Below are 11,378 nucleotides of genomic sequence, written 5' to 3' on the forward strand. Positions count from 1 at the left end.
CATGATTCTTTAGTCTTGCGGCTACTTCAAGTTTTTTTTTTTTTCTTTTTTCAATTTTTTTTCTTTTTTCTTCTTCTGCTAAATTTTTAAAAACTTTTACCCTTTTCTCTTTTAACGTTTTTTGACTAGTTTATCTAAATATATATATTTTTTCTTTCTTTTTTATATTTTTTATTTGTTTTATTTTTTAAATTTTTTTCCTTTTTTTTTCTGAACCTCTTTTTATCCCCTTTCTCCCCCCCACAATTTGGGGTCTCTTCTCATTTGGTTACAGCGCATTTTTCTGGGGTCTTTGCCACCCTTTTAGTATTTTATTTGCTCCTTCATATCCGCTTATCTGGACAAAATGACAAGGCGGAAAAAATCACCACAAACAAAAGAACAAGAGACAGTACCGAAGGCTAGGGACCTAATCAACACAGACATTGGTAATATGTCAGATCAAGAGTTCAGAATGACGATTCTGAACATTCTAGCCGGGCTCGAAAAAGGCATGGAAGATATTAGAGAAACCCTCTCTGGAGATATAAAAGCCCTTTCTGGAGAAATTAAAGAACTAAAATCTAACCAAGTTGAAATCAAAAAAGCTATTAATGAGGTGCAATCAAAAATGGAGGCTCTCACTGCTAGGATAAATGAGGCAGAAGAAAGAATTAGTGATATAGAAGACCAAATGACAGAGAATAAAGAAGCCGAGCAAAAGAGGGACAAACAGCTACTGGACCACGAGGGGAGAATTCGAGAGATAAGTGACACCATAAGACGATACAGCATTAGAATAATTGGGATTCCAGAAGAAGAAGAAACAGAGAGGGGAGCAGAAGGTCTATGGGAGAGAATTATTGGAGAGAATTTCCCTAATATGGCCAAGGGAACAAGCATCAAAATCCAGGAGATGCAGAGAACCCCCCACAAAGTCAACAAGAATAGGTCCACACCCCGCCACCTAATAGTAAAATTTACAAGTCTTAGTGACAAAGAGAAATCCTGAAAGCAGCCCGGGAAAAGAAGTCTGTAACATACAATGGTAAAAATATTAGATTGGCAGCAGACTTATCCACAGAGACCTGGCAGGCCAGAAAGAGCTGGCATGATATATTCAGAGCACTCAATGAGAAAAACATGCAGCCAAGAATACTCTATCCAGCTAGGCTATCATTGAAAATAGAAGGAGAGATCAAAAGCTTCCAGGACAAACAAAAACTGAAAGAATTTGCAAACACCAAACCAGCTCTACAGGAAATATTGAAAGGGGTCCTCTAAGCAAAGAGAGAGCCTAAAAGTAGTAGATCAGAAAGGTACAGAGACAATATACAGTAACAGTCACCTTACAGGCTAATAATGGCACTAAATTCATATCTCTCAATAGTTACCCTGAATGTTAATGGGCGAAATGCCCCAATCAAAAGACACAGGGTATCAGAATGGATAAAAAAACAAAACCCATCAGTATGTTCCCTACAAGAAACTCATTTTAGACACGAAGACACCTCCAGATTTAAAGTGAGGGGGTGGAAAACAACATACTATGCTAATGGGCATCAGAAGAAAGCTGGGGTGGCAATCCTTATATCAGATCAATTAGATTTTAAGCCAAAGACTATAATAAGAGATGAGGAAGGACACGATATCCTACTCAAAGGGTCTGTCCAACAAGAAGATCTAACAATTTTAAATATCTATGCCCCTAACGTGGGAGCAGTCAACTATATAAACCAATTAATAACAAAATCAAAGAAACACATCAATAATAATAGAGTAATAGTAGGGGACTTGAACACCCCCCTCACTGAAATGGACAGATCATCCAAGCAAAAGATCTACAAGGAAATAAAGGCCTTAAATGACACACTGGACTAGATGGACATCACAGATATATTCAGAACATTTCATCCCAAAGCAACAGAATACACATTCTTCTCTAGTGCACATGGAACCTTCTCCAGAATAGATCCCATCCTGGGTCACAAATCAGGTCTCAACCGGTATCAAAAGATTAGGATCATTCCCTGCATATTTTCAGACCACAATGCTTTGAAGCTAGAACTCAATCACAAGAGGAAAGCTGGAAAGAACCCAAATACATGGAGACTAAACAGCATCCTTCTAAAGAATGAATGGGTCAACCAGGAAATTAAAGAAGAACTGAAAAAATTCATGGAAACAAATGATAATGAAAACACAACAGTTCAAAATCTATGGGACACAGCAAAGGCAGTCCTCAGAGGAAAATATATAGCGGTACAAGCCTTTCTCAAGAAACAAGAAAGGTCTCAAGTACACAACCTAACCCTACACATAAAGGAGCTGGAGAAAGAACAAGAAAGAAACCCTAAACCCAGCAGGAGAAGAGAAATCATAAAGATCAGAGCAGAAATCAAAGAAATAGAAACCAAAAAAACAATAGAAAAAATCAATGAAACTAGGAGCTGATTCTTTGAAAGAATCAAGATTGATAAACCCCTGGCCAGACTCATCAAAAAGAAAAGAGAAAGGACCCAAATCAATAAAATCATGAATGAAAGAGGAGAGATCACAACTAACACCAAAGAAATACAGACAATTATAAGAACATACTATGCGCAACTCTACGCCAACAAATTTGACAATCTGGAAGAAATGGACGCATTCCTAGAGACATATAAACTACCACAACTGAACCAGGAAGAAATAGAAAACCTGAACAGGCCCATAACCAGTAAGGAGATTGAAACAGTCATCAAAAATCTCCAAACAAACAAAAGCCCAGGGCCAGACGGCTTCCCAGGGGAATTCTACCAAACATTTAAAGAAGAACTCATTCCTATTCTCCTGATACTGTTCCAAAAAATAGAACTGGAAGGAAAACTTCCAAACTCATTTTATGAGGCCAGCATCACCTTGATCCCAAAACCAGACAAGGATCCCACCAAAAAAGAGAACTACAGACCAATATCCTTGATGAACACAGACGCAAAAATTCTCGCCAAAATACTAGCCAATAGGATTCAACAGTACATTAAAAGGATGATTCACCACGATCAAGTGGGATTTATTCCAGGGCTGCAGGGTTGGTTCAACATCCGCAAATCAATCAATGTGATACAACACATTAATAAAAGAAAGAACAAGAACCATATGATACTCTCAATAGATGCTGAAAAAGCATTTGACAAAGTACAGCATCCCTTCCTGATCAAAACTCTTCAAAGTGTAGGGATAGAGGGCACATACCTCAATATTATCAAAGCCATCTATGAAAAACCCATCGCAAATATCATTCTCAATGGAGAAAAACTGAAAGCTTTTCCGTTAAGGTCAGGAACACGGCAGGGATGTCCATTATCACCACTGCTATTCAACATAGTATTAGAAGTCCTAGCCTCAGCAATCAGACAACAAAAAGAAATTAAAGGCATCCAAATTGGTAAAGAAGAAATCAAACTATCACTCTTCACAGATGATATGATACTATATGTGGAAAATCCAAAAGACTCCACTCCAAAACTGCTAGAACTTGTACAGGAATTCAGTAAAGTGTCAGGATATAAAATCAATGCACAGAAATCAGTTGCATTTCTGTACACCAACAACAAGACAGAAGAAAGAGAAATTAAGGAGTCAATCCCATTTACAATTGTACCCAAAACTATAAGATACCTAGGAATAAACCTAACCAAAGAGGCTAAGAATCTATACACAGAAAATTATAAAGTACTCATGAAAGAAATGGAGGAAGACACAAAGAAATGGAAAAATGTTCCATGCTCCTGGATTGGAAGAATAAATATTGTGAAAATGTCTATGCTACCTAAAGCAATCTACACATTTAGTGCAATCCCTATCAAAATACCATCCATTTTTTTCAAAGAAATGGAACAAATAATCCTAAAATTTATATGGAACCAGAAAAGACCTCAAATAGCCAAAGGAATATTGAAGAACAAAGCCAAAGTTGGTGGCATCACAATTCCGGACTTCAAGCTCTATTACAAAGCTGTCATCATCAAGACAGCATGGTACTGGCACAAAAACAGACACATAGATCAGTGGAACAGAATAGAGAGCCCAGAAATCGACCCTCAACTCTATGGTCAACTAATCTTCGACAAAGCAGGAAAGAATGTCCAATGGAAAAAAGACAGCCTCTTCAATAAATGGTGCTGGGAAAATTGGACAGCCACATGCAGAAAAATGAAATTGGACCACTTCCTTACACCACACACAAAAATAGACTCCAAATGGATGAAGGACCTCAATGTGAGAAAGGAATCCATCAAAATCCTTGAGGAGAATGCAGGCAGCAACCTCTTCGACCTCAGCCGTAGCAACATCTTCCTAGGAACAACGGCAAAGGCAAGGGAAGCAAGGGCAAAAATGAACTATTGGGATTTCATCAAGATCAAAAGCTTTTGCACAGCAAAGGAAACAGTTCACAAAACCAAAAGACAACTGACAGAATGGGAGAAGATATTTGCAAATGACATATCAGATAAAGGGCTAGTATCCAAAATCTATAAGGAACTTAGCAAACTCAACACCCAAAGAACAAACAATCCAATCAAGAAATGGGCAGAGGACATGAACAGACATTTCTGCAAAGAAGACATCCAGATGGCCAACAGACACATGAAAAAGTGCTCCACGTCACTCGGCATCAGGGAAATACAAATCAAAACCACAATGAGATATCACCTCACACCAGTCAGAATGGCTAAAATTAACAAGTCAGGAAATGACAGATGCTGGCGAGGATGCGGAGAAAGGGGAACCCTCCTCCACTGTTGGTGGGAATGCAAGCTGGTGCAACCACTCTGGAAAACAGCATGGAGGTTCCTCAAAATGTTGAAAATAGAACTACCCTATGACCCAGCAATTGCACTACTGGGTATTTACCCTAAAGATACAAACATAGTGATTCGAAGGGGCACGTGTACCCGAATGTTTATAGCAGCAATGTCTACAATAGCCAGACTATGGAAAGAACCTAGATGTCCATCAACAGATGAATGGATAAAGAAGAAGTGGTATATATACACAATGGAATACTATGCAGCCATCAAAAGAAATGAAATCTTGCCATTTGCGACGATGTGGATGGAACTAGAGCGTATCATGCTTAGTGAAATAAGTCAATCGGAGAAAGACAACTATCATATGACCTCCCTGATATGAGGACATGGAGAAGCAACATGGGGGGTAGGGAGATAGGAGAAGAATAAATGAAACAAGATGGGATTGGGAGGGAGACAAACCATAAATGACTCTTAATCTCACAAAACAAACTGGGGGTTGCTGGGGGGAGGTGGGATTGGGAGAGGGGGAGGGGGCTATGGACATTGGGGAGGGGAGGTGAACCATAAGAGACTATGGACTCTGAAAAACAACCTGAGGGTTTTGAAGGGTCAAGGGTGGGAGGTGGGGGGAACAGGTGGTGGGTAATGGGGAGGGCACGTTTTGCATGGAGCACTGGGTGTTGTGCAAAAAGAATGAATACTGTTATGCTGAAAAAATAAATAAAATGGAAAAAAAAATACAGGTTTTGGACATTAATTCCTTATCAGATATATGGTTTACAAATATTTTTCCTCATTTCATAAGTTGTCTTTTCACATTGTTGATTGTTTTCTTTGCTGTGTAGAAGCTTTTTAGTTTGATGTAGTCCCATTTTTCTATTTTTGCTTTTGTTGCCTGTGCTCTTGGTGTTACAGTAAAAAAAAAAAATCATTGCCAGACCAATGTTATGAAGATTTTTACCTTTGTTTTCTTCTGGGAATTTTGTATTTTTGAGTATTTAATTCCTTATGAGTTCATTTTGTGTGTGTGGTGTTAAAAGCTGTGTCATATTTTATTCTTTTGCATGTGAGCCTCCAGTTTTCCCAACACCATTTGTTGAAGAAACCATCCTTTCCTCACTGTGTAGTTTTACCATCCTTACCAAAGATCATTTAACTGTATATGCATAAGTCTACTTCTGCATTCTCTATTCTATTCTCTATTCCATTGTTCTAGATGTCTGTTTTTATGCCAGTACTATATTATTTTAAATACTGTAGATTTAAAATGTATTTTGAAAACAGAAAGTGTGAGGCCCCCAACTTTGTTCCTCTTATTCAATATTGTTTTTGGCTATTTGGAATCCTCTGTAGTTCCATATAAATTATAGAATTATTTTTCTAGTTCCATAAAAATTTCTATTGTGAATTTGATAAGAATTGCAATCTGCAGATTACTTTAAATAGTATGGACATTTTAACAACATAAAGTATTCCAATTCATGAACATTAGGTATCTTTCATTCATTTGTACCATCTTTAATTTGTTTAAGTAATGTGTTGTAGTTTTCAGTGTGTACAAGTCATTTATCTCCATTGGTAAATTTAGTGCTGAGTATTTTATTCTTTTTCATGCTATTGTAAATGAGACAGATCTTTTAATTTCCTTGTTAGATTATTCATTACTTTGTGTATATTGCAACTGATTTCTGCATGTTGATTTTATATTCTATAATTTTATGAATTTTTTTTTATTTCTAACAACACTTTTTTCCTGAAATCTTTAGGGTTTTCAGCATTTGCAGATCATGTCACCTGCAAACAGATTTTTTTTTTTTTACTTCTTTTCCAATTTGAATGACTCTTATTTCTTTTTCTTCTCTAATTGCTCCAGCTAGGACTTCCGCTATTATGTTAAATAAAAGTGAAAAGAATGGGAATCCTTGTGTTGTCCTGATCTTAGAAGAAAAGCTTTCAGTTTTTACCAATGATTATGATGTTAGCTGTAGGCTTGCCATTTGTGGTCTTTATTGGTCTATTAAGATGATCATGTAATTTTTATCTTTTTTTCTGTTAATGTGATGTATCATAGTAATTGGTTTTTGTATGTTGAACCATCCTTGCATCACAGAGACAATTCCCATTTGGTCATGGTGTATGATTCTTTTAATGGGTTGTTGAATTTGATTTGCTAATATTTTGTGGAGAATTTTTGTATCTATGTTCAAAGATATTTGCCTGTAGTTTTCTTGTAGTCTTTTTATATCTTTGCTATCAAGTTAATTCCTCATAAATGAATGTGGAAGTGTTCCCTTCTCCTCAGTTTTGTGGAAGAGTTTGACAGGGATTGGTGTTAATTCTTCCTCGCATGTTAGATAGTATTCACCATTGGAGCTGTCTAGTTCTGGTATTTCCTTTGTTGAGAGATTTTTTATTATTAATTTAATCTCCTTATTAGTTGCAGGTTTGTTTGCATTTTCTATTTCTTCATGATTTAGTTTTGGTAGGTTGTAGCTTTCTAGAAACTTGTCCATTTCTTTTAGGCGATCCAGTTTGCTGGCATATAATTTCTCAAAGTAGCCTATTAAATCTTTGAATTACTGTGGTATCTTTGGCCTTCTTTTGGTGTTCTTCTTATTTCTTTGAGATATACAGTTGAGTTGTTTGAGAGTTTCTTCTAGTGTAGTTAGAAAGGATATTTGGTATAGTTTTTACCATCTTAAATTTGTTAGACTTGATTTGTGGCCTATCTGGTCTAGACTGGAGAATGTACCACGTGCTCTTGAGAGGAATGTGGATTTTGCTGTTAGGTGGAATGTCCTGTATCTTTCTGTTAGGTTCCTTTGGTCAATAGTGTTAAGTCTTCCATTTCCTTATTGCTATTCTGTCTGGATGTTCTATTATTGAAAGTGGGGTACTTAGATTTCCTACCATCATTGTATTTCTGTCTCTTCCTTCCTTCAGTTCTGTTAAAGTTGGCTTGGTGCATTTGTGCTCTGGTGGGTTTTTTTTTTCCCCATTTTATTTATTTTTTTTAGCATAACAGTATTCATTGTTTTTGCACAACACCCAGTGCTCCATGCAAAACGTGCCCTCCCTATTACCCACCACCTGTTCCCCCAACCTCCCACCCCTGACCCTTCAAAACCCTCAGGTTGTTTTTCAGAGTCCATAGTCTCTTATGGTTCGCCTCCCCGCCCCAATGTCCATAGCCCCCTCCCCCTCTCCCAATCCCACCTCCCCCCAGCAACCCCCAGTTTGATTTGTGAGATTAAGAGTCATTTATGGTTTGTCTCCCTCCCAATCCCATCTTGTTTCATTTATTCTTCTCCTATCTCCCTACCCCCCCATGTTGCTTCTCCATGTCCTCATATCAGGGAGATCATATGATAGTTGTCTTTCTCCGATTGACTTATTTCACTAAGCATGATACGCTCTAGTTCCATCCACGTCGTCGCAAATGGCAAGATTTCATTTCTTTTGATGGCTGCAAAGTATTCCATTGTGTACATATACCACATCTTCTTTATCCATTCATCTGTTGATGGACATCTAGGTTCTTTCCATAGTCTGGCTATTGTAGACATTGCTGCTATAAACATTCGGGTACACGTGCCCCTTCGGATCACTACGTCTGTATCTTTAGGGTAAATACCCAGTAGTGCAATTGCTGGGTCATAGGGTAGTTCTATTTTCAACATTTTGAGGAACCTCCATGCTGTTTTCCAGAGTGGTTGCACCAGCTTGCATTCCCACCAACAGTGGAGGAGGGTTCCCCTTTCTCCGCATCCTCGCCAGCATCTGTCATTTCCTGACTTGTTCATTTTAGCCATTCTGACTGGTGTGAGGTGATATCTCATTGTGGTTTTGATTTGTATTTCCCTGATGCCGAGTGACGTGGAGCACTTTTTCATGTGTCTGTTGGCCATCTGGATGTCTTCTTTGCAGAAATGTCTGTTCATGTCCTCTGCCCATTTCTTGATTGGATTGTTTGTTCTTTGGGTGTTGAGTTTGCTAAGTTCCTTATAGATTTTGGATACTAGCCCTTTATCTGATATGTCGTTTGCAAATATCTTCTCCCATTCTGTCAGTTGTCTTTTGGTTTTGTGAACTGTTTCCTTTGCTGTGCAAAAGCTTTTGATCTTGATGAAATCCCAATAGTTCATTTTTGCCCTTGCTTCCCTTGCCTTTGCCGTTGTTCCTAGGAAGATGTTGCTACGGCTGAGGTCGAAGAGGTTGCTGCCTGCATTCTCCTCAAGGATTTTGATGGATTCCTTTCTCACATTGAGGTCCTTCATCCATTTGGAGTCTATTTTTGTGTGTGGTGTAAGGAAGTGGTCCAATTTCATTTTTCTGCATGTGGCTGTCCAATTTTCCCAGCACCATTTATTGAAGAGGCTGTCTTTTTTCCATTGGACATTCTTTCCTGCTTTGTCGAAGATTAGTTGACCATAGAGTTGAGGGTCGATTTCTGGGCTCTCTATTCTGTTCCACTGATCTATGTGTCTGTTTTTGTGCCAGTACCATGCTGTCTTGATGATGACAGCTTTGTAATAGAGCTTGAAGTCCGGAATTGTGATGCCACCAACTTTGGCTTTGTTCTTCAATATTCCTTTGGCTATTCGAGGTCTTTTCTGGTTCCATATAAATTTTAGGATTATTTGTTCCATTTCTTTGAAAAAAATGGATGGTATTTTGATAGGGATTGCACTAAATGTGTAGATTGCTTTAGGTAGCATAGACATTTTCACAATATTTATTCTTCCAATCCAGGAGCATGGAACATTTTTCCATTTCTTTGTGTCTTCCTCCATTTCTTTCATGAGTACTTTATAATTTTCTGTGTATAGATTCTTAGCCTCTTTGGTTAGGTTTATTCCTAGGTATCTTATAGTTTTGGGTACAATTGTAAATGGGATTGACTCCTTAATTTCTCTTTCTTCTGTCTTGTTGTTGGTGTACAGAAATGCAACTGATTTCTGTGCATTGATTTTATATCCTGACACTTTACTGAATTCCTGTACAAGTTCTAGCAGTTTTGGAGTGGAGTCTTTTGGATTTTCCACATATAGTATCATATCATCTGTGAAGAGTGATAGTTTGATTTCTTCTTTACCAATTTGGATGCCTTTAATTTCTTTTTGTTGTCTGATTGCTGAGGCTAGGACTTCTAATACTATGTTGAATAGCAGTGGTGATAATGGACATCCCTGCCGTGTTCCTGACCTTAACGGAAAAGCTTTCAGTTTTTCTCCATTGAGAATGATATTTGCGATGGGTTTTTCATAGATGGCTTTGATAATATTGAGGTATGTGCCCTCTATCCCTACACTTTGAAGAGTTTTGATCAGGAAGGGATGCTGTACTTTGTCAAATGCTTTTTCAGCATCTATTGAGAGTATCATATGGTTCTTGTTCTTTCTTTTATTAATGTGTTGTATCACATTGATTGATTTGCGGATGTTGAACCAACCCTGCAGCCCTGGAATAAATCCCACTTGATCGTGGTGAATCATCCTTTTAATGTACTGTTGAATCCTATTGGCTAGTATTTTGGCGAGAATTTTTGCGTCTGTGTTCATCAAGGATATTGGTCTGTAGTTCTCTTTTTTGGTGGGATCCTTGTCTGGTTTTGGGATCAAGGTGATGCTGGCCTCATAAAATGAGTTTGGAAGTTTTCCTTCCAGTTCTATTTTTTGGAACAGTATCAGGAGAATAGGAATGAGTTCTTCTTTAAATGTTTGGTAGAATTCCCCTGGGAAGCCGTCTGGCCCTGGGCTTTTGTTTGTTTGGAGATTTTTGATGACTGTTTCAATCTCCTTACTGGTTATGGGCCTGTTCAGGTTTTCTATTTCTTCCTGGTTCAGTTGTGGTAGTTTATATGTCTCTAGGAATGCATCCATTTCTTCCAGATTGTCCAATTTGTTGGCGTAGAGTTGCTCATAGTATGTTCTTATAATTGTCTGTATTTCTTTGGTGTTAGTTGTGATCTCTCCTCTTTCATTCATGATTTTATTGATTTGGGTCCTTTCTCTTTTCTTTTTGATGAGTCTGGCCAGGGGTTTATCAATCCTATTAATTCTTTCAAAGAACCAGCTCCTAGTTTCATTGATTTTTTCTATTGCAAAACCTGTATTTTTTAAAATCCTATAATTGAATAACAATAAATAAATAAATAAATAACCTGATTTAAAAATACGTAAAGAAGTTGATTAAACATTTGTCCAAAGAAGACATACAAATGACCCACAAGTATTTGAAAAGATTCTCCACATCACTAATCATCAGAGTCCTGCAAATCAAAATCACAATAAGCTATGACCTCACACCTTTTAAGGTGGCTATTATCAAAGACAAGAGATAATAAGTTTTAGTGTGGATATGGAGAAATCAGAACCCATACACTCTGGTAGTGGGAATATGAAATAGTACAGATACTATTAAAAAACAATATAGAGGTTCCTCAAAAATTTTAGAATAGAACTTCCATGTGACCCAGCAATTCTGTTTCTGGGTATACACTAAAAAGAATTTAAAGTACGGTCTTGAAGAGATATTGCACTCTGATGTTCATTGCTGCATTATTCTTAATGACTAAGAGGTGGAAAAAAACCTCTGATGTTC

Source organism: Meles meles, chromosome 14 (assembly GCF_922984935.1).
Source record: "Meles meles chromosome 14, mMelMel3.1 paternal haplotype, whole genome shotgun sequence".
NCBI lineage: Eukaryota > Metazoa > Chordata > Mammalia > Carnivora > Mustelidae > Meles > Meles meles.